The 25,306-nt window shown below is 40.0% G+C and overlaps 1 long non-coding RNA gene across 1 annotated transcript in view; it reads right to left on the bottom strand.

Moving 5' to 3' along the window:
* Window positions 1–3,266: 3,266 nt before the first annotated feature.
* Window positions 3,267–25,306, bottom strand: part of LOC101904948 (uncharacterized) — a 42,997-nt gene continuing 20,957 nt past the window's right edge. The window contains exons 3-4 of the long non-coding RNA XR_001499322.3: window positions 7,735–7,906; window positions 3,267–3,407 (exon numbers count right to left, since the gene is read on the bottom strand). This is a non-coding gene — a long non-coding RNA (uncharacterized lncRNA). The remainder of the gene's footprint in view (window positions 3,408–7,734; window positions 7,907–25,306) is intronic.

Genomic DNA, 25,306 nt, shown 5'->3' with positions numbered 1-25,306 from the left:
TAGCCTACCAGGCTCCGCAGTCCATGGGATTCTCCAAGCAAGAATATTAGAGTGGGTTGCCATGCTCTCCTCCAGGGAATCTTCCAGACACAGGGATGGAACCCTGCATTGACAGGGGGATTCTCTACCACTGAGCCACTAGGAAAGCCCTGAAAGGTGACTTACTGGTTTACAATCTGTGGAAGGTAAATAGGAAAAGAATGCTGATGGATTATCCTTCAGCTCTAGAGAAGGCAGAACTGGATAATGTCCTATCTTCTTTAGTTAAAAAGCTGCTTCTTTGATGGATGTGTTAACTTGACTGTGGTAATCATTTCATAATTTATATTTACATTAAACCTCACATTGCACACTTTAAATATTACCTCCAAAAAAAAAAAGAAAAGAAAGCTGCCTTAGAATCATTAGGTACTGGAACTGTCTTTTGGATAGAGTAGGGATATTCTGCTTTTGGGGGACTTTAAGAACTAACCATCATCTTTCTAAATATCAGAGCATAGGATAGAGTTGGAGATTTAAAGATCTTATAATCAAGACCTTTATTTTATAGATGAGAACACAGGCTTAAGAAGGTGAAATTAGTGTCTGGTCTCAAGAAGCAAAGCTAGTAGTTAAGCACAAGGTTGGGATCAGAACACAGGGCTACAGCAACTGGTGTTTGTGTTGATTATGTCCAGTGACTTAGAAGACTCAATTACCATTCAGCCTGAGGATTCCTAGTTATACAAATACCACACCCTAACTGGAGTGGAATTCTGGGACCACACTGAGAAATCACAGAATTTGAACCACATAACTTCCTCAAAATAGCCTAGGTTCTCTGTAGTTTCATCTTGAGTTTTAGAGTTGAAGAAAACTAAAGGAATTTAAGATGTGGGATGAGTGATTCATTTGTAAATAAAAATAGTTTATCTAATAGAGATGTTAAAATTAAAAGTTTCACACCATTCTCCTAACCCAGAAAGAACTTCTGAAAGTGGAAAACTACACATGTTGATTTTGAAGAAGTTAGAAAATGGCCTATTTAACAAATCTAACCAAAAATTTTAAAATTGAAAGGATTTTAAGGAAAGGACTATAGATACTAGGTTTGAAACTGGCATTCATTGGAGCAATAAATGTGCTAAAAGAACATTTTTATTTGTAAGCTCAAGTGGTTGAAATTAAGTAGAAGTGAATCAACTAAAATCCAAACTTCATAGTTTGGAGGCTAATCCTTTGAAAGCACAGCTGATAATTTTTTCATGAAAATTAATAGAGGTTATCAGAAAACCCATTAGAATCTAAGTAATGCATAAGTAAGGTTCCTCTTCCTCAACAGTTAGAACCAGACACGGAACAACAGACTCATTCCAAACTGGGAAATGAGTACATCAAGGCTGTATATTGTCACCTTGCTTATTGAACTTCTATGCAAAGTACATCATGCAAAATGCCAGGCTGGATGAATCACAAGCTGGAATCAAGACTGCTGGGAGAAATGTCAACAATCTCTGATATGCAGATAATACCACCCCAATGGCAGCAAGCAAAGAACAAAAGATTCTCTTGATGAGGATGAAAAAGGAGAATGAAAAAGCTGGCTTACAAGTCAACATTCAAAAACTAAGATCATGACATCCAGTCCCATCACTTCATGGCAAATAGATGGGGAAACAATGGAAACAGTGACAGACTTAATTTTCTTGGGCTCCAAAATCACTGCAGATGGTGACTGCAGTCATGAAATTATTTGTGAAAATCGTGAAGTCGCTCAGTCGTGTCCAACTCTTTTCGACCCCATGGACTGTAGCCTATCAGGATCTTCCGTCCATGGGATTTTCCAGGCAAGAGTGCTGGAGTGGATTGCCATTTCCTTCTCCAGGAGATCTTCCCCACCCAGGAATCGAACCCGGGTCTCCCGTATTGCAGGTACCGTCTGAGCCAAAGATGCCTAATTACTTTGTCAACAAAGGTCCGTCTAGTCAAGGCTATGGTTCTTCCAGTGGTCATGTATGGATGTGAGAGTTGGACTATAAAGCTGAGTGCTGAAGAACTGATGCTTTTGAACTGTGGTGTTGGAGAAGACTCTTGAGAGTCCCTTGGACTGCAAGGAGATCCAACCAGTCCATCCTAAAGGAGATCAGTGCTAGGTGTTCATTGGAAGGACTGATGTTGAAACTGAAAGTCCAATACTTTGGCCACCTGATGTGAAGAGCTGACTCATTGGCAAAGACCCTGATGTGGGAAAGATTGAGGGCAAGAAGAGAACGGGATGAGAGACGATGAGATGGTTGGATGGCATCACCGACTCAATGGACATGGGCTTGGGTGGACTCCGGAAGTTGGTGCTGGACAGGGAGGACTGGCGTGCTGTGGTTCATGGGGTCGCAAAGAGTCGGACACGACTGAGCAACTGAACTGAATTGAACTGAACTGAACTCCTTGGAAGAAAAGCTATGACAAACCTAGACAGCCTATTAAAAAGCAGAGACATTACTTTGCCAACAAAGGTCCATATAGACAAAGCTATGGTTTTTCCAGTAGTTATGTATAGATGTGAGAGTTGGACCATAAAGAAGACTGAGTACCGAAGAATTGATGCTTTCGAACTGTGGTGCTGGAGAAAACTCTTGAGAGTTCATTGGACTTCAAGGAGATCAAACCAGTCAATCCTAAAGAAATCAACCCAGAATATTCATTGGAAGGACTGATGCTGAAGCTCCATTCGATACTTTGGCCACCTGACGAGACAAGCCAACTCATTGGAAAAGACCCTGATGCTGGAAAAGATTAAAGGCAGGAGGAGAAGGGGATTACAGAGAATGAGAGGGTTGGATGGCATCACCCAGTCAACGGACATGAGTTTGAACAAGCTCTGGGAAGCTTGGAGTGCTATAATCCAGGGGTCGCAAAGAGTCAGACACAACTTAAGAGACTGGACTGAACTGAAGATTCTTCTGAACTTTCTAGGAAATAATCATCTAAGTTTTGTAACTCAGATGATGAAGTACTTACAATAAGGTGGCTTCTTATGTAGATATTGAGAATGCTGCTTTCCTATAGTAATCTGTTTCTAGCAGAAGTACTTAATATATTTTTAAGTAGTATTTACTGTGGTAATCATTACGACCCCAACCCCATTCACTTGCCCCCAGTCAGGTGGTGACAGTTCCTCTTGCCAGTGACTGATCGGCAATGGGCATGCATACTAGTCAGGATTAGATTCACCAGAAGTCAATGCAAACCCAAATTAAAAATGAATTAAAGATACAGATCTTACTTTCTCACCTATCTGGAGGTAGGTAGTCCAATGCTCGTTAAGGGCAGGTCTCTGAAATCATCAGGGACCCAGGCTTCTTCCAGTTTTTTGAGTATGTCTTTGTCATCATGGTCCAAGGTGAATGTGAAAGCTTCAGCCATCATGTCTGCATTAAAGAAATCAGAATGAAAGATAAAAGAGGATGCTGCCTTCCTTTTAAAAAATACTTCCCACAAGTTCTACATAACATTTTTATTTACATTTACATGGAAATAATTTACAAGGAATTATATTTAAATTTAAATGACTAGTCATAAGCTCTGATAAAAATCAGGATAATATTAAAGAAAATGGGGAGAACAGATACTTAGAAGCAACTAGAGGTCTCTGTCATGGCATGAAATCCGATTCTGGACAATGGGTTGTAAGGAAACCTCTAATATGGTATTTCAGGGAAAGATTTCTCTATTCCTAAAAAAAAAAAAAAAAAAAAACAAGAAAAAAAAAGACATGAGAAATCTATAAAAGCCTTTATCTATTTTAAGGCCTGGATATGATTCCTGGAACTTCATCAGTCCTGCTACGAGTCTGAAGAGGGAGTCAACAGATAGAACTGGGTAGAGCCCAGAGAACTGCAGAGAAAGAGGGCCATGGCCTCTCATTCTTGATGCCAGCCCTATCTCTGGCCTTCTTGATATTAGAGATAACAAATTTCCCTATTGTTTAAACAAAGTTGAATCAGACTTTTATATTACTTGAGGCCAAGGCTCTCAATTTTAAAGGCCTGTCATTTTGCAATTTTCGTAACTTCCATCAAAGAATCTTACAGTCATAACAGGTTTTGAACACATTAGGACAAATTGTCCTATATTTTTGTATTGTTCTTATTCAAATAAAATGAAATAATATTAAGGGAGTAGGCTTGGAGGAAAAAACCCAGATAAGCAAAACCTTAGTTTCAGATGTATGATAACTTAAGAACCTCTGGATCAGATCACACTTAAAACTCACTCAACAGACTTTTTAATTATAAGAGCCAATACATCTCCTTTATTATGTAAGCCAGTTTGGACTGAATTCTCAGTTATTTCTGCTAAAAGCACCCCAAGTGGAGATTCTCTAAATTTAATGAGCATACAAATCACCTGAGGATCTTGGAAAACTGTAGATTCTGATTCAGCAGGCTGGAGTCTCCAGTTTAACAAGTTCAGAGGTGATGCCGATGCTGGTGGTCCACAGCTGACACTTTGAATAGCAAAGTCCTACTACCTCACGCAAGGATCTTTCCATTTGTGCACTGCTACCTTACTTTCACCACAGAGGGGGCCAGGTAGGAAAAGGCTTGGATGGGTTAGCTGTGGTGACACTGCAGAACTAAAAATCCGGTCCCATCACTTCATGGGAAATAGATGGGGAAACAGTGGAAACAGTGGCTGACCTTATTTTTCTGGGCTCCAAAATCACTACAGATGGTGACTGCAGCCATGAAATTAAACGACACTTACTCCTTGGAAGGAAACTTATGACCAACCTAGATAGCATATTCAAAAGCAGAGACACTTTGCCAACAAAGGTTCGTCTAATCAAGGCTATGGTTTTTCCAGTAGTCATGTATGGATGTGAGAGTTGGACTGTGAAGAAGGCTGAGCGCCAAAGAATTGATGCTTTTGAACTGTGGTGTTGGAGAAGACTCTTGAGAGTCCCTTGGACTGCAAGGAGATCCAACCAGCCCATTCTGAAGGAGATCAGCCCTGGGATTTCTTTGGAGGGAATGATGCTAAAGCTGAAACTCCAGTACTTTGGACACCTCATGCAAAGGGTTGACTCATTGGAAAAGACTCTGATGCTGGGAGGGATTGGGGGCAGGAGGAGAAGGGGACGACAGAGGATGAGATGGCTGGATGGCATCACTGACTCAAGGGACGTGAGTCTGAGTGAACTCTGGGAGTTGGTGATGGACAGGGAGGCCTGGTGTGCTGCGATTCATGGGGTCACAAAGAGTCGGACATGACTGAGCAACTGAACTGAACTGAACTGAACTGATTCCATAAATTAGAACCAGACCATGGGCCACAAGTTCTAGCAGCAAATTGCAGAAATCAGAAACTGAAGGGAGGAAATTTTAGGAAACAGAAAAGGATCTTAGCCCAGGACTTTTAGAAAGTAGAGCGTGGAGAAAGAGTAAAGTGCTAACACTTCACAGGAGAGATGCAAACACGGGCAAGAAAAGAGGTAAAGAGTGGATCAGACTGTGCCTTTTAACAAGACCCCAAATGATTCATGTGCCTGTTAAAGTTTGAGAAGCAGTGTTCTAGCTACTATATGCTTTAAATAAGAGTTGTTTTCTCTCTCTCTTTGTGACTGAGTTATTGAGTTCCAAGTGTGTGTGGATTTGGTACAGAAGTAGAGATCTCACTCCAAGAAACAGGAGACAAGTGGTTCAGAATTACAAGACTCCTTGCAAGGTACACCTACTCTGTGCATATCACAACACAGTGACCCTGAAAGAAATAAAGGGATTTCCTTCTTTGTGTTCATACTTTACACTGTTTTACTGAATGTGGCTTCAGCAATATTAGAGATCTACACAACAGGAAATGAACAAAGATGTGGCTTTTCTAGGGAATCTTTAAAAATATACAAGATGTTCAAGGTGGATAATTTGTATGTACCTAAATCAATTCCAAATTCTGTTTTGATAGAATGTTTTTGCAGTCATGTTAAAATTCTGTCATAAACGTGAAAGTGAGGCACATTGACATCCAACACACTTCTTCATCTAAAAAAGTTATCCTATTTCTCTGTATTTAAAAAGAGACAAAAGACATAGTCCTATTTCTTTACCATTTACCAAATGGAATTCTAAAGATTGTCTCAACTGTTAACAATAGTCAACTCTGGGAAATATAATTAGGTAAAGTTTTTTTAAAACCTTAGCCACACATGGATTTTTAAAATTTTAAAAGCTAGTTTAAATTTTTAAAAGATCACCTTCACTCTGACTTTGGTAATAAAATTATTGTTCAAGCTTTAAGGAACTTCTTCCTAATATTATGTGCAAATCTTTGTCCTGTGTGTTGTGGAGATGGCTGTATGTTTAGGGACATCGTATATGTTTTTACAGGTTTTCTTAGAGAGCTGACACTGTTTCGCAGCAGTGATTCATACAATAACTGTTTAAATCTGCTTGCTTATCATTTACAATGTTAGTGTGAGAGTAATTTCCCTGCAGTTTGTTGAAAAGACTGACATAAATCTTGTAAGGAAATGCTCTGGACAATAATAGCCCTCTGATTAGAAGGGATATAGAGGGCTGACATTTAACAAGATGGACTAGACAACAGTTGGAACCCATTCTAAAGGAATTATACCTGATTTAATCAGGTCATGGGGAAGAATTGGGCTGAAATTATCAGAACAGTGCTAAATACTTGGTTGCACAGATTTGGACACGACTGAAGCGACTTAGCAGCAGCAGCAGCAAATACTTCTGACAGCAAGAATGCTTCCCCAATTCCCTTTTGAAGTTTAGCTGATGAGTAAGTATCATCTGTGTGGAATTACTATTTCTCAAATAGGAAGAACAGTGGTATGTACAACACATAAAAAGATCATCTAAGAAGTATACAATCATGTGAAAGTTAGGTTGCCATCTCTAATATCTGGACTTTGTATTACTTGTAACGACCAGGGGGAAAAAAGTTGTTATATTCTACCTCAGTCAGAAAGCACTCCATTTCTAAGGGGCTTCTTAGAGTTCTCTTATTTCAACTGTATCATTTTAACAGAAACTTAATCTGCTTACTTGTGATTTATTTAAACAAAGATGTGCTTTCCCCCTCCCTTCTTCTTCTTCCTTTTCTCTCATTCTTTTCCCTTCCTCCTTCAAAGCCCTTTCCCTTTTTGATCCCAAACAATTCCATCCTCTAACCATCAGGTGGGGCAAAGCATTCACATAGCTAGAGTTGAGGGCAGGATGTTGGCCAAGATTTATATTTCGGGGCCCAAGCAGGATGAAGAGGGTGTTCATGGGGGGGTGGAAGGTGTCACCTAGCATGTGGTGTCAGAATCCAATCAAGGTGACCTGGGCAGGCAGGTGGGGGTGGTTGCTCAGTAGGGGATATCAGCTTTCACGTGGTTTGGGGAGGGCATCTGCACAGGGGTGGCTATGGCAGCCAAGTTAGGAGACTGGCTACTTACCATGGGGATTGTATCAGATAAGTAAGTATATTAAGAATGATATAAGTCATGTTTCTCATTGGCATGCAGAGGTGTAACCAGAAAAGAGAAAAAGGCTTAAGTAAACTGTAGTATTGGACAGGACTTGGAAATATTAGTATAAACTTACAATTTTCTTTAGAGAGATGATGGTGATGATAGATAGAAATGTAGATGTGATATAAATGCGTGTATGTGTTAGATATACATATACACATACACTAGTTCCATCCATTGAAAGCCTGGGAGCAGCAATACCTCCAATGCCAGTTTACCTGTCTGGTACGAGAAAGAAGACGATGAGCTGGAAACACCTCTTAGTGCCAGAAAGCAACAATGTGCTCCGAGAATGATGGCAACGTGTCAGGACATGTGAAGGAGGTTCCCACTGGCCACACCTGGGACAATTTGAGCGTCGAAATAATATTGATAATAAAGGATTGTGAACTGTTAAAAGATAAAAGACATATTAAAAATTAAAGAGTTTATTTGAACAAAATTCCATTTGAATTGGGCAACACCAAATTGAAACTGGTTAAGAGCACTCCACTAGGGAACAACATAAAGAAATTATTGATTGGCTCTAGCTTCAACTTGGTTGGCTCTTTGTGACTGGTAACCCTTAACTTTTGATTTCATAATCTTGACGGATATATGGGCTTAGATTCTGGTTTGCTTACATAGGCTGCCACAGCATTAGATTCACTGCAGTCCAATGATCTCTCTGTTTAATTAATGTAACAAATCAAATAAAGCAGGAATATACACACACACCTTAATACACATAAATAAAGTTTAATGTAGAACAAGATATCTAGGTAGTTTCTGAGTATCACTCCACAAAATACTGGTTAAGCCTCAAATATATCACCAAAATCAAGGGATCAAAGTAAAACAATATCGGTAATAATACAAACAGAAATTATAGGATAAAATCATTTCCAAAAATTGTAACTTTAATCATGAGAAAACATCAGACAAACCCAATAGAAGAATGTTCTATGAAATAACTGGAAAGTTGTACTTTTCTAAGAATTTGTCCATTTCTTCCTCGTTGTCCATTTTATTGGCATATAATTGTTGATAGTAGTCTCTTATGATCCTTTGTATTTCTGTGTTGTCTGTTGTGATCTCTCCATTTTCGTTTCTAATTTTATTGATTTGATTTTTCTCCCTTTGTTTCTTGATGAGTATGGCTAATGCTTTGTCAATTTTATTTATCCTTTCAAAGAACCAGCTTTTGGCTTTGTTGATTTTTGCTATGGTCTCTTTTGTTTCTTTTGCATTTATTTCTGCTCTAATTTTTAAGATTTCTTTCCTTCTATTAACCCTGGGGTTCTTCATTTCTTCCTTTTCTAGTTGCTTTAGGTGTAGAGTTAGGTTATTTATTTGACTTTTTCTTGTTTCTTGAGGTGTGCCTGTATTGCTATGAACTTTCCCCTTAGGACTGCTTTTACTGTGTCCCACAGGTTTTGGATTGTTGTGTTTTCATTTTCATTCGTTTCTATGCAAATTTTGATTTCTTTTTTGATTTCTTCTGTGATTTGTTGGTTATTCAGCAGCGTGTTGTTCAGCCTCCATATGTTGGAATTTTTAATAGTTTTTCTCCTGTAATTGAGATCTAATCTTACTGCATTGTGGTCAGAAAAGATGCTTGGAATGATTTCTATTTTTTTGAATTTACCAAGGCTAGCTTTATGGCCCAGGATGTGATCTATCCTGGAGAAGGTTCCATGTGCGCTTGAGAAAAAGGTGAAATTCATTGTTTTGGGATGAAATGTCCTATAGATATCAATTAGGTCTAACTGGTCTATTGTATCGTTTAAAGTTTGTGTTTCCTTGTTAATTTTCTGTTTAGTTGATCTATCCATAGGTGTGAGTGGGGTATTAAAGTCTCCCACTATTATTGTGTTATTGTTAATTTCTCCTTTCATGCTTGTTAGCATTTGTCTTACATACTGCGGTGCTCCCGTGTTGGGTGCATATATATTTATAATTGTTATATCTTCTTCTTGGATTGATCCTTTGATCATTATGCAGTGACCTTCTTTGTCTCTTTTCACTGCCTTTGTTTTAAAGTCTATTTTATCTGATATGAGTATTGCTACTCCTGCTTTCTTTTGGTCCCTATTTGCGTGGAAAATCTTTTTCCAGCCCTTCACTTTCTTCTTCACTTTACAACTTCACAACTTCACTTCACAACTCCTACAGCTCACAACTTCACAACTTCACAACTTCACTTCACAACTCCTACAGCTCACAACTTCACAACTTCACTTCACAACTTCACTTCACAACTCCTACAGCTCAACTCCAGAAAAATAAATGACCCAATCAAAAAATGGGCCAAAGATCTAAATAGACATTTCTCCAAAGAAGACATACAGATGGCTAACAAACACATGAAAAGATGCTCAAAATCACTCATTATCAGAGAAATGCAAATCAAAACCACTATGAGGTACCATTTCACACCAGTCAGAATGGCCGCGATCCAAAAGTCTACAAATAATAAATGCTGGAGAGGGTGTGGAGAAAAGGGAACCCTCTTACACTGTTGGTGGGAATGCAAACTAGTACAGCCACTATGGAGAACAGTGTGGAGATTCCTTAAAAAGCTGGAAATAGAACTGCCTTATGATCCAGCAATCCCACTGCTGGGCATACACACTGAGGAAACCAGAAGGGAAAGAGACACGTGTACCCCAGTGTTCATCGCAGCACTGTTTATAATAGCCAGGACATGGAAGCAACCTAGATGTCCATCAGCAGATGAATGGATAAGAAAGCAGTGGTACATATACACAATGGAGTATTACTCAGCCATTAAAAAGAATACATTTGAATCAGTTCTAATGAGGTGGATGAAACTGGAGTCTATTATACAGAGTGAAGTAAGCCAGAAGGAAAAACACCAATACAGTATACTAATGATATATATGGAATTTAGAAAGATGGTAACGATAACCCTGTATACGAGACAGCAAAAGAGACACTGATGTATAGAACAGTCTTATGGACTCTGTGGGAGAGGGAGAGGGTGGGAAGATTTGGGGAAAAAAAAAAAAGAGGAGGTTAGAAGAAAGATATTTACAAAGGGATGATCATGTGAAGACACAGGGGAAAGATGGCCATCTAAAGCCAAGGAAAGAAGCCTCAGAAGAAACCAACCTGCTGACACCTCTATCTTGGGCTGGCCTCCACAGCTGTAAGAAAATAAATGTTAGTTGTTTTAGTCAAAAAAAAAAAAAAAGGAGGGAAATCCCATGTTTTCAAGGCAGTAATATTATTATTTTTGAACTATTAAGCAACAGGGACAGACAGTCATACTAAACAAACGTCTTGACCAAACAGTAAGGAAACAGCACTGTTTCTTGTCTTTGGGGCCAGAAGAAGCTGGGTTCAAACCACTTCTGCCACATACTGTCCATGGTGCCTCTGGCTGATCACTAACCTGTGCTTGTCTTGTTTCCTGATTTATAAATTATGGATAATGGATAATGATGTCTACTTTGACAGATGCTGACAAAGGTTAGTGCAAATGGCACTATCTTAAAGCTGATACACAGTAATTGGTCAATAATTGGTTACTTAATCAGGTCCATCCAAAACCCTTTAGTCACAGTTTAGAAATCCTAAGAAAGGCTTTGTTTGGTTTTTGTAAGTTCACGTCAAATAAATTTGGCAACAACAACAACAAAAAAGAAATAACTGGACTGTTATCTTTGAAAGTGTCAAAGTCATGAAGAACACTGGAAAACTGAGGAACTGTTCCAGACGGCAGGTGGCTGAAGAAACATGACAGCTAAATGCTGCACAAGACTGTAACCTGGATACTTCGCTATAAAATTCATTATTGGGTCTAAATGCTAGAGAGGATGTGAAGGAAAGGGAACACCCCTACACTGTTGGTGGGAATGTAAATTGGTGCAAGCAGTCTGAAGCTTCCTTAAAAAAAAAAACAAAAACTAAAAACAGAGAGCATATGATGCAGCAATCCCATTCCTGGGCATATATTCAGAAAATCTGAAAAGATACATGCACCCCAACGTTTATAGCAGCACTATTTATAATAGCCAAGACATGGAAGCAACCTAACTGTGCATGGACATATGAATGGATAAAGAAGATGTGGTACAAATATAAAAAAAAAAAAGAATCAAATAATGCCATTTGCAGCAACATGCATGGACTTAGAGATTATCATAATAAGTGAAGTCAGGCATAGGAAGACAAATATCATATGATTTCACTTATATGTAGAATCTAAAAAAAGTGATACAAATGAACTTATCTATGAAACAGAAATAGACTCACAGAAAACAAACTTATGGTTACCAAAGGGGAAGAGGGGAGGGGTAAATTAGGAGTTTGGCATTAACAGATACACAGTACTATGTGTACAATATATAAATAGCAAGGACCAACTGAATAGCACAGGGAACTATAATCAATATAAGAAGTTATGATGGAAAAGAATCTGAAAAATTACATATATATGAAATTATAACAGAATCACTCTGCTGTACACCTGAAACTAATACAACACTGTAAATCAACTGTACTTCAATAAAAAAAAAATAAAGTTCATTATTGGGTCAACTGAATAAACTTGAACAGGTCTGAGAATTAAGCAGTAGTGATGTTTCAAAATTAATTTTCTCATTTTGATTATTGTACTGTAGTTATGTAGGAGGATATTCTTATTTGTAGAAGATATATACCAAAGTATTTGGGAATAATGAGACATCAGATCAGCGTTTGTGCATGCTTAGTCGATCAGTAGTGTTCAACTCTTTGCAACCTTTTGGACTGTAGCCCATCAGGCTCCTCTGTTCATGGGATTTTTCAGACAAGAGTACTGGAGTGGGTTGCCATTTCCTCTTCCAAGGGATCTTCCCGACACAGGGATGGAAACCATGTCTCCTATGTCTCCATTGCAGGCGGATTCTTTACCACTTTGCCACCTGAGAAGCCCATCAGATCAGCAATTACTCCCAAATGGTTCAGGAAAAAAAAAATTATTTTGGTGATACTTGCAACTTTTCTGTAAGTTTGTGATTGTTTTGAAGATGAAAAATATTTTAAAAAGCATAAATGCTATCAGAATGATTGGTGTTTCAAAAGTCTCATTATTTTCTATAGAAGGAAATACCATCTATTGTCTTAAGAACAAACTTTAAATAGTGACATGAATGGATTTGATTTAAAACATTGAATTATCAGAAGATGCGAAGATTTCTAGTTAGATTGCATTGACAGAAATGCAAAGAAAATTACTAAACTTAGTAGCTCTTGTGCTCTATGAAGTGAATTCTCCAAAACTAGCTGAAAAGAAACCATAGTCAAATAAAAGGAGAAGTATGATGAAAAAATTTTCACCTCTTACATGACTCTTTTTTTTCCTTAATAGGAATCTTCCATTAACTATTCTCAGGGGAAAAAAAAATTCCTAAAATTAAACATTTTTTTCAGAGCAATCAGATGACTTTATTTCATAGGGAAACTGGTGGCATAAATATAATAAATACATAAAAAGAATAAATATATATTACAAATACATTTTCACTAAGAATGCACACATTGAATTTCATTAACAACACTTACCCATTTAAAAAGAAATGTATAACAGATATTTGTGTGTGTAGCAGATTTTTAATGTCCAACTGCCATGTGTTCTGTACGTAGATTTTTTTTTCCTTCAGATTTCTAAGCACAGTGGAAGCCACAAGAGAGAATATCTGAAGCGATTCATTAAAATCTTGGCAGCAGAGCCTGCAGCTCCTGTTTCCCTGAAAGCTGCCTTTACTGGAGCTGCAGTTCCCTCCACAGAAGCCTATTGTCACTGCCTTTGGAGGGGCAACTCCTGCAGGGACTGCTTCAGCCAGTCCAGGGTCTTGAATAAATAAAAACTACATAAATAAATTACCATCTCGAAAAGCGGTGGTTTAGTGTGCTCTTTTGAATGTTCCTGGGAAAATAAATTTAATGAAAATGAAATATTCTTGCCGTACGATGTGAAGCTCCAATTCAGTGGATTCAAGTAAGTGTCAGCTGTAGGGGGAAGGGACATGACAGGCTGTCTTTCAGCTGTCGAATCAGACGAACCTCTTTTCCTGGACAAGATTCCACAGTGAAAATACGCTGTAAGTGATCTAAAATGAAAGATTTTTTACCTGTTTGTGGTTCTGGTTTTGTTTTTGTTTTTATTCTTGCTACTGTCCCCTCTACTGGGCTTTGGTAATTACGGCTGGGAATTTCCTGATTCCAGCCCTCCGTGGTAGCCTTTTCCCTCCCTCCAGTTTCCTCCCAGTGGCCTATCTCTTTAGTGTCTTTGTTCTCAGTACAAAATAGTCCCTGAAAGCATTGATCAAAGTTCTATGAATACACACTGACTCATTAACTGCTTGAAGATCTTCTTCATTAAGTAGCTTCTTTTTAAATTTTGGTGATGGCTTTTTTTTTTTTTTCCTTACCATGAATCACAATATACAAAGGGAACATGACTTGACAGAAAAAATCCATATCATAGAAAATCTTTTTGAAAAAGATTTTACTGTGCCAAAAAAAAGAAAAAAAAGGAAGCCTCTGATCCTTTCTTTGTGTGCATGCTAATAATACAGATTAATTCAGAGAAACAGAAACAAGCCCAGCACATTCAAAAGAGAATCCAAGCAGTTAATCACTAAAATGACAAGGCATTAGTCCTCTTTAAAATCCTTGTTATTTACTGAAAATAATTTAATAGGTGGAAGCAGTGAGATCTGCAGGTAGTTAAAAAAAAATGTTTATTGAAGAGTCCATGAATGTTCCCACATATGTCCATTTAGGTTTTTGAAATATGTAATTTAAACCCTCTTCATTCTCAAAAATCCAAACCTTTTCCAAATTTTGAGATTATACCTCCTCACACTGCAGAATTTTTCTTTAAAAAGATGATCTGTATCTGTGTCATTATAGTGAAGGCTGGTCTCTGGGCCTTCACTGGAAGAGAGACTAGAGAGAAAAATACAAGCCAATGTAAAAGAGGTATCTTTTTGTCCTGCGTGGAATTGAACACCATGGAATGCCTGGTACTAATGGCAGCCTGAAGCCTGTAATGCTCCACCTTTTCCTTCACAGACTCCACCTTTCCAAACGCCCATCTAATCTGGGTCCACCCTTGGGAGCAGACAGTACAGTTCCCAGTCAGGGTGTTCTCTGATAGTATCAAAACTCACTGCTTAAAAAAAAAAGCCTGATATCTACTCCAGGTTGGCCAAAAGCTCAGCTGAGTCTCAAGAGGGTGAAGAATTTCAGATATTAAAAAAAAAAAAAGCATACGTTTATTTTCTACATCTGTGTCTCTATTTCTGCTCTGCAAATAAGTTCATAAGTATCATTTTTCTAGATTCCACATACAAATGGTATTTGTTTTTCTCTTTCTGACTTACTTCACTCTGTCTGATAGTCTCTAGGTATAGCACAGGCAATCCTACTCGATGCTCAGTGGTGACCTAAATGGGAAGGAAATCCAAAAAGAGGGAATATATGCATATGTACGGGCTTCCTTAGTAGATCAACTGGTAAAGAATCTGCCTGCAATAGGGGCTTCCCTGGCCGCTCAGATGGCAAAGAATCTGCCTGCAATTCAGGAGACCCAGGTTCAATCCCTAGGTCAGGAAGATGGCAACTCACTCCAGTATTCTTGCCTGGAGAATTCCATGGGCAGAGGAGTTTGGCAGGCTACAGTCCATGGGGTCGCAGAGAGTCGGACATGACTAAGCTACTAACACTTTCTGACTGCAATGCAAGAGACTGCCTACAATGTAGGAGACCTGGGTTGGGTCCCTGGGTGGGGAAGATCCCCTGGAGAAGGAAATGGCAACCCACTCCAGTATTCTTGCCTGGGAAATCTCATTGACAGAGGAGCCTGATGGGTTGCAAAGAGTTGGACATGGACTTAGTGAATAAACCACCACCACCACACATACGTATAAGTGATTCACTTTGCTGTACAGCAAAAACCAACACAACACTGTAAAGCAACTATACTCCAGTAAAAATTAACTTTAAAAAAATGCAAAAGGGTGACCTACAAAGTACTCAACTGAGTTAAGAAGCCTGAATTCTTGCTACAGCCCTGGCGTCAGGTGGCTCCATGACTTTGGGCAAGTCTCTCAAACTTCCTGGACTTGGTTCTCTTGTTTGTAAAATAAAAGAAGTTGGACCATGATCCCCAAAGTCTCTTTTTATAAACAGTTCTATGATTATTAACTGTAGTGGCAATAAGATAATCTAAAAAGGATATTCACACACCAACCTCTGTCACTAAGTATATATGTGGAGAGAGGCTTATGAGAAATAGTGCAACTCTAGTAACCAATACTTTGGCCACCTGATGCGAAGAAGTGACTCATCTGAAAAGACCCTGATGCTGGGAAAGATTGAAGGCAGGAGGAGAAGGGGACAACAGAGGATGAGATGGTTGGATAGCATCACTGACTCAATGGAGATGAGTTTGAGTGAACTCCGGGAGTTGGTGATGGACAGGAAGGCCTGGCATGCTGCAGTCCATGGGGTTGTGAAGAGCCGGACATGACTGAGCGACTGAACTGAACTGAACTGAGTAACCAAGGAAACACAAAAATTTTAACAGTGAAAGATACCCTGTATAGCCAGGTAAGACACATCCTGCAAAGCCAATCAGGAAAATGGAATAGAAGATTAAGGAATATTAGGGAGTTTTAAAAAACAGTTTACTTACACTCCCTAATTCCCACTCAAAAAGCAAACTGTAGGTTTACCACATACCACTGGATAAATGATGCTTACTCCTTGGAAGGAAAGTTATGACCAACCTAGATAGCATATTCAAAAGCAAAGACATTACTTTGCCAGCAAAGGTCTGTCTAGTCAAGGCCATGGTTTTTCCAGTGGTCATGTATGGATGTGAGAGTTGGACTGTGAAGAAAGCTGAGCACCGAAGAATTGATGCTTTTGAACTGTGGTGTTGGAGAAGACTCTTGAGAGTCCCTTGGACTCCAGGGAGATCCAACCAGTCCATCCTAAAGGAGATCAGTCCTGGGTGTTCATTGGAAGGACTGATGTTGAAGCTGAAAGTCCAATACTTTGGCCACCTGATGCAAAGAGCTGACTCATTGGAAAAGACCCTGATTCTGGGAAGGATTGGAGGCAGGAGAAGGGGACGACAGAGGATGAGATGGCTGGATGGCATTACCAACTCGATGGACATGAGTTTGGGTGAACTCCGGGAATTGGTGATGGACAGAGAGGCCTGGCATGCTGCAGTTCATGGGGTCACAGAGAGTCGGACACGACTGAGTCGGAACTGAACTGAAGTGGATAAATGCCTGAGAATCCTTTAGGGGTAGTTAATCCCTTCTAAAATTCAAGCAATGTTGCTAATTTTTTCTTTAAAATTTCTTCAACTAAAAAAAAAAGATTGAAAGAAAAAAGAAAATTAAAAAATGCCTTCTTTGAAGTTTGTTTCGTTGTTAAGAAAATCTTAACTCCCTGTGTACTGATGATATTGAATCCAACCCTGCTGTCCTGTCCTTCAGAAGTCTGCAGTGTATTCTGTAAATAATCATCTCATTAAAAAAACATAGATTGGAGTAAATAAAGACCCAGATGCCTCAGACAGCTGGATCTACTGTTCCTCTTTCTCTTTCATATATTTACATATTAATTTTAAACCATAGGTGTAAAGTCAAGTCTGCTCTCTCCCAGTCTCTCTTTGATGTTGCAAAGATCAAAGGCTTCCTAAGGGAAGGTTTCTTGCAGGGAATATTGATTCCAAGTATGATTGGTCCCCTGAATCTGACTGCTAAGTCAGTGTGAAGACTGAAGTGCTCTGTCGGCCTCAGGAATTTGGCCACACTGCCCACCACTCTCCACCAAAGCCTGGGGTGGGGATGGCGCTTCTACTGAGAGTCGGGTCACCAAAAGCTGAAACTGGAACATACATCATAGTCACATCCTGTTTAAGTGAAAGACAAGTTCTATTTCCAGAAACTGCTTTTTGTCTGAGGAGAGGGAGAAGGAAGTAGCGTTGGGTACTGGATTGCTTCAGTTAGCAACGTGCAACCAGCCCCTTGGAATGAGAATCCCAGCTGAATGGGTAGGCAGGGGACTGGCCTGGGCATCCTCTCTCTCTGAGCTTTCTCTAACATTTCTCCTCGTCACTTTTTCTCCTCTCCCAATACTCACTGGAGAGCATGCTAGACATGGGGAAGTTAAGAGGAGAAGGGGAGAAGAGTTGTGGTAGGGAATAATAGAGACAAGAGATAGTAATGGTAAGGATTAAGTCCTTTTCAGGCCTTTGCGTCCGTTTTTTCCTCCATTATGGGCCCCTCCTCCATCTCTGTAAGCGACGTTATGAGAGCAGTAGAGAAAAGCTTTGTTTTTCATCGTACGCAGTATTAACCACAAGTTGGAATAGCTCCCGTGTGAGCTTTTTACTTGGAATGAGACTGGAATCCCAGAGAATAATTTCCCTCCCAAAATACAAGTTCTGAGCTGGCTCAGACAGAGGAGTACCCTGTAAGGAGTGCGAGGGATGGGCTCTGCCCTGGTGATCAGCCACTACCTGCACCGCCCATCGGACACACTGCCCATATGATGCACAGCCCAGTCTACCTCACTGTTACCCTGTGAAATTCCAGCTCTAAGAGGCGCCTCTAATATGAATGGGCATCTCCTGCAGCAACTGTTAAAATAAGGATCCCTGGGCTCCACAGCCAGTTTCTGGTTTGCATTTCTAATGAGAGATCTCAGATGATGCTGTGGTTGCTGGTCTGAGGAACCACACTTGAGAACTGCCATTCCACCACATAGCAGGCAGTTAACCAACATTTGTTGTGGATCTGCATAATGAGAGGTGAGGGATGAGTGCTGTGGGATAGAAGAAAAAGAGCAATCGTTCCATTCTGGGTTTCTGAGTTAGCATGGATTTGTTTGCACTTTTCCTCAGTTGACCACACTGTTGATGCAATTTTAGCATTGTTACTGCAATTTGAACAATTTTCAGGAAACAGCTGTTGCTTTCCTCCTTAAAAGACAATGGAAATTTAATAATAGGTTAAATGGTGTTTGGGAAGGAACTAGCATTTCCTATATATCTGTGATAGCCTTGTCTCTGGTATAATCGACAACTGCCATTACAGGGATTCTGTTCATTGACTTTTTCTTTCAAATCTTTAGGGAAACTTAATTAAAATGGTTCAGGTGATTTGCCAAGATTTACACAGGATGCTTTTTTCCAGAATAAACATTTCTGACCTGAAGAAATCTTTTCTGACTCAAGTGATCCCTTTTGATCATAAGCTAGAAAAATATTAGAATCTGCACAGTGGCATTCAGGATCGCCACTTTCTTCATGCCATTTCTTTTACTCATCTCCTTTAGCTTAAAGCCTGAACATGAGTGAGTGAAAAGAAAATGTATCTTTTAAAACCCACATTTGTGGCTGATTCTCCATTCTCCCAATGTCCTCCTCTTAGACATACATGCATCAGGAAACATGGAGCATGAAAAGCCAGCTTCTATATAATGAAAATGAATAATGCATATTCATCGATATATTAATGACTGGAATTAAGACTTGCCAGGACCACTGCAATGACAATACATTTTCTCGTAATTATACTTTTCTATGCTCACAAAGCTTTACAGGCTTCTAAAATGAATCTCTGTAACATCCCTCTAAGAAACAGGTGTAATTATCCCCTCTTCACAGATGGATAGGCAGACACAAAGGAAGGGACTGAATCAGACAGTAAGGAAATCCAGCTAAGGACTCAAATAATTCTAATACAACCTGCCTCTCCTTTTCAGTGCCATTTTCCTTTGATTCATGACAATGGGTTGTGGGAAACTCAGAAGGCACTGTTTTTTCATTCTTCAGTGATGTCCTCAACTCTGTAGGGACATCTAAAGAGAGGAAGTGAGGAACAGGAGTGCAAGTCTCGGGGAACCAAGGTTTAATTTTCCTGAGTAATAGAGTCAAGGTCCTTCAATGCTGAATTCCATCAGTACCTGATCAGCTAGCACAATGGTTTTAGTTGCATAATATCACAGGAAGAGAGGCTAATACAAAACTAAATGACATGATTGCTAATCTACAAACCTCTCAAAGTATCCAACATTTGGGAAGTACTAGTTTATGAAGCAAGGGGGAATTTTTCTGAATGACAATAGTTTTCAGAGCAACAGGCTTGGAAATTATGCTGTCTCTGGCCACAAGCCAGACTGCTGACACGAAACAGCAGAGCCACAGATTCTGGGGAGAGGAGACTACAACAGCCTGAAAGCCCACGCAATGAATCCTCTTTCATGTGCTTTGTTAAGAAGAGATTCATACTACAAAACTGTTTCCTTTAAGAATTATTAGCCTAATATTCTCACTTTTTAAGGAATGGACACAGTGACATGATCACGAACCAGAAGGCCTAGCCAGCTCCAGCTTCTCAAGGCCATTCAAACCCCCAGTGCTGAGGTCTCCAGGCATCACCATCCCACTCCCACTCTCTACTCTTCTCCATACCCGCCGCCGGCACACACCCAAAGAAAGGAGATAGCTCTCCTCCCCTGATCCTGAGACTGCAGGGAATGAGAGATGACTGAGAATGCCTTCAGTGGTGAAGGTGGGTGGGTGGAGGTCTCAGAGTACGAAGCTCCAGGGTCTCCTTTCTGTAAGTGCTGTTCTTTACCAAGTGGAGTAAGTTTGAAGTGTGAAATTCTCCTATTCAAGGTAGAATGGGGCAGAAATAAAATTCTCAAAAGAGGCAGAGATCATAACAAGGGTAAACTACTATTCTAACAGGAGTTTGCCTTGAATTTCCAAAAAATGAGAATAAAGAGTGCTTTATCTATGCAGTGTTCTTTCTAGCACTTTACAGTTGAGAAGATAACATGCTCATATACAACTACCTATGAACACTGACTATATAAAGATACAAACAGGTATTCAGAGGGAGGTAGGTTACTGTTCTAATCAAATAAAGCTTACAGCTTAGACACACATTTGATGCTATATGTCACTGTTTGTGCTGCATAGTAGTAAGACACAACAGAAACAAGGTCATTGAAATGACTGTGATTAATATTGTTTGGCAAGCTTGACCAACATTTTCAGTATTTTTTGGATAGTTCAACATCTTAAGCTACCAACACTATTATCAGTTTTCCATAATTCCATGAGGTTCCCCCAAAACCCCTAGGCTGCACAGCATGTTGGATCTTAGCTCTCTGACCAAGGATAATCGAACACCTCCCCCCGCTGCACTGGCAGTGTGGAGTCAACCACTGGACTGCCAGGGAAGTTCCAGTTTTCTTTTTTTTTCATATCAGCATTCATGCAGATATATTAGTACTGGGGAAAGAACAAAGATGTTGGGTCAAATTCCTTTTCACTCAAAAGTTTCCTTGTCTCTGCTCTCTGCCACTTATGTCCCTACTTGTCATATGTCTTCACCCTTCTAGTCCTTGCTATGTACATTGGAAATTTTTCTTAAACTTAACAGATGCAAAGAATGAAAGAAAATTAAAAGGTTTCAGGCCAACCCACTTGTCTCTAGGTAAATCGCTGAGGGAATCGGCATATTTAACAAGCTGCAGGCAAGTACAGGAATACTATACAGTGGGGTCCATATTTTCCAAGTCTAAAACTGAGCTCATAGATTTTTTTCTTACTGGTTCAGTCAGATCAGTTGCTCAGTCTTGTCCCACTCTTTGTGACCCCATGGACAGCAGCACTCCAGGCTTCCCTGTCCACCACCAACTCCTGGAGCTTACTCAAAATCATGTCCATCAAGTTGGTGATGCCATCCAACCATCTCATCCTCTATCATCCCCTTTTCCTCCCACCGTCAATCTTTCCCAGCATCAGGGAAGAGTCAGTTCTTTGCATCAGGTATTGGAGTTTCAGCTTCAGCATCAGTCCTTCCAATGAATATTCAAGACTGATTTATTTCCATTAGGATGGACTAGTTGGATCTCCTTGCAGTCCAAGGGACTCTCAAGAATCTTCTCCAACACAATGGCTCAAAAGCCTTCCTCAGTGAACAATGCAAAGAAATCAAGGAAAACAATAGAATGGGAAAGACTAGAGATCTCTTCAAGAAAATCAGAGATACCAAGGGAACATTTCATGCAAATATGGGCACAATAATAAAGGACAGAAATGATATGGGCCCAACAGAAGCAGAAGATATTAAGAAGAGATGGCAAGAATACACAGAACTATACAAAAAAGATCTTCATGACTAAGATAACCAAGATGGTGTGATCTCTCACCTAGAGCTAGACATCCTGGAATGTGAAGTCAAGTGGGCTTAGGAAGCATGACTATGAACAAAGCTAGTGGAGGTGATGGAATTCCAGTTGAGCTATTTCAAGTCCTAAAAGATGATGCTGTGAAAGTGCTGCACTCAATATGCCAGCAAATTTGGAAAACTCAGCAGTGGCCACAGGACTGGAAAAGGTCAGTTTTCATTCTAATTCCAAAGAAAGGCAATGCCAAAGAATGTTCAAACTACCACACAATTGCACTGATCTCACACGCTAGCAAAGTAATGATCAAAATTCTCCAAGCCAGGCTTCAACAGTACGTGAAACATGAACTTCCAGATGTTCGAGCTGGATTTAGAAAAGGCAGAGGAACCAGAGATCAAATTGCCAACATCCATTGGATCATCAAGAAAGCAAGAGAGTTCCAGAAAAACATATACTTCTGCTTTATTAACTATGCCAAAGCCTTTGACTGTGTGGATCACAACCAACTGTGGAAAATTCTGAAAGAGATGGGAATACCAGACCACCTGACCTGCCTCCTGAGAAATCTGTATGTAGGTCAAGAAGCAACTGGATGTGGAACAAGAGACTGGTTCCAAATCGGGAAAGGAGTACGTCAAGGCTGCATATTGTCACCCTGCTTATTTAACTTATATGCAGAGTACATCATGCGAAATGCTGGGCTGGATGAAGCACAAGTTGGAATCAAGATTGCCGGGAGAAATATTAATAACTTCAGATATGCAAATGACACCACCCTTATGGAAGAAAGCGAAGAAGGACTAAAGAGCCTCTTGAAAGTAAAAGAGGAGAGTGAAAAAATTGGCTTAAAACTCAACATTCAGAAAACTAAGAGCATGGCATCTGGTCCAATCACTTCATGGCAAATAGATGGGGAAACGATGGAAACAGTAACAGACTTGATTTTCTTGGGCTCCAAAATCACTGCAGATGGTGACTGCAGCCATGAAATTAAAAGACACTTACTCTTTGGAAGAAAAGCTATGCTCAACCTAGACAGCATATTAAAAAGCAGAGACATTACTTTGCCATAAAAGTCCCTCTAGTCAAAGCTATGGTTTTTCCACTTGTCGTGTATGGATGTAAGAGTTGGACTAGAAAGAAAGCTGAGTGCCATAGAATTGATGCTTTTGAACCGTGGTGTTGGAGAAGACTCTTGAGAATCCCTTGGACTACAAGGAGATCCAACTAGTCCTTCCTAAAGGAAATTAGTCCTGAATATTCATTGGAAGGACTGATGCTGAAGCTGAAACTCCAGTATTTTGGCTACCTTCTGCAAGGAAGATGCTGGGAAAGACTGAAGGCGGGAGGAGAAGGGGACGACAGAGAATGAGATGGTTGGATGGTATCACTGACTCGATGGACATGAGTTTGAGTAAGCTCCGGGAGTTGATAGACCAGGAAGACTGGTGTACTGCAGTCCATGGGGTTGCAAAGAGTCAGACACGCCTGAGCAACTGAAAATTTAGATACTAAGTTGTGTACTGAAATATTTTATAAAATGTGTTGTTGGTTTTCCCAAAGAACAAGATGACTCTGCCTGAAATGTGAAACATCTAGGATATCCTGTCTGGCTGGGAGTTCTACCCTGAAAAGGAGTGAAGCTTAGGTGTGTAAATGAGGAAAAGCACACAAGAGAAAGGAGAGGAGAAAAGCACAGAAAAAGGAGAGGAAAATCAGAACAGATCCGATCTCAGGCTGAGAGGGAAAGGAGAGGAAATTTTGGAATTAAGAGGCCAGGACTGTGTTGTGGTGGGGAAATGACTATGGAGTATTCAGCATCTTCCACAGGATAGACCCTTTATAGTTGTAGCTACAGCTGCTGCTATATCCAGTGCGCCCTTTGGCTATAGAAAAAGGTTAGAAAACACAAACACTGTGTCTTCCGTTTCTTAAGTAACTCCCGTATACAATACCAAAGCCAGTTTACCTTCAGAGCCACCCAAGGCAGAATTGGCTTTCAACAGCAAGATGGACTGTGCCCAAAGAAATATATATTCTTCCAGGAAGGAAGAGAAAAGATCATTTATTATGTGCTTGCTCTGTATTAAGTACTTTGGAAGGAGCTCAGATGTGTGGGCCTAATATTCATAGAGTAAATTCCTCTTCAGTACCTGTCAAGTGCTGAGCACTGGGTTAGGTTCTAAGAACGCAGAAGAATAATAAAAGGGATGGTTTGTGCCCTCATGAAACTTACATTATAGTGAAGACAGACATTTAAAAATTAACACATAAATCCAAGTTGTGTAGTGAGTTTAAAATTTATAGTCACCCTAATACAGTACACTAACACATATATATGGAATTTTAGAAAGATGGTAACGATAACCCCACATGCAAGACAGCAAAAGAGACACAGATGTATAGAACAGTCTTTTGGACTCCGTGGGAGAGGGCGAGGGTGGGATGATTTGGGAGAATGGCATTGAAACATGTATAATATCATATGTGAAACGGATCGCCAGTCCAGGTTCAATGCATGAGACAGGGTGCTCGGGACTGGTGCACTGGGATGACCCTGAGGGATGTGATGGGGAGAGAGGTGGGAGGGGGGTTCAGGATGGGGAACACGTGTACACCCGTGGCGGATTCATGTCAATGTATGGCAAAACCACTACAATATTGTAAAGTAATTAGCTTCCAATTAAAATAAATAAATTTATATTTTTTAAAAAAAGAAATAAAATTTATAATCATCCAGACGTGCTGGAATTTACCTTTATCTATCTTTTTCAAACTTAGCTTTTTAGTCCCCTTTCTGCTGACGAAGAAAAAAAAATTGACTCAACCTTGCCACTTGAAGATAACTCGGTTCCTTTTTGTTTAAAACTACTAAATATTCATTGAGAGAGGCAACCCACTCCAGTATTCTTGCCTGGAGAATCCCCATGGACAGAGGAGCCTGGCAGGCTATAGTCCATGGGGTCGAAAAGAGTCGGACATGACTGAGCAACAGAGCACAGCACAAATATTCATTATGATTCAAAGTTTTCCTCCTCCTTCTGCTTCCTTTTTTCTTGAGAATGAGCCAACTTCCCCAAGAAATTTTAACTACCGTCCAGCACGGGACACCTGCAGTCCTTGGTGGTCACGAACACGCACCAGCAGGTACGGTTTGTCACAAGTGGTGTTTGGCATCCACTCTGGTGGCCTTGGTCCCTGCCATGCTTCTGGCCTCAAGGTCCACGTACTCAGTCTCTCTTGATTTGCTGGGCCTCTTGGCAGTTTGCCACTGCCCTCAAACCCTTCAGAGGCTTAAAACAGTTTCCTCACAGCACCCTGGCATGTACAAGGTTCTATAAAGGGGCCGCAGCCCATCTGCCAAGACTCATTCAGTCCTTGCTGGCCAGGTCCTATTAGCTGGGTGTGGCCAAACCTGAGATTAAACTAAGTAAATCTGGGTATTGAAACTACCTCCTCAGTTTTGCTCCAGCAGAGGACAGGATGCTAGCACCCTTCTCAGGGCCCCTTAGCATCTATAGTCTACTCCTACATCCTCTGAATCTCCTCTTCTTGTCTGGAAGACTGACT

Source organism: Bos taurus, chromosome 4, assembly GCF_002263795.3.
Source record: "Bos taurus isolate L1 Dominette 01449 registration number 42190680 breed Hereford chromosome 4, ARS-UCD2.0, whole genome shotgun sequence".
Lineage (NCBI taxonomy): Eukaryota > Metazoa > Chordata > Mammalia > Artiodactyla > Bovidae > Bos > Bos taurus.
Note: the sequence above shows the minus strand (reverse complement) of the source record. Positions and strands in the feature narration are given on the sequence as shown.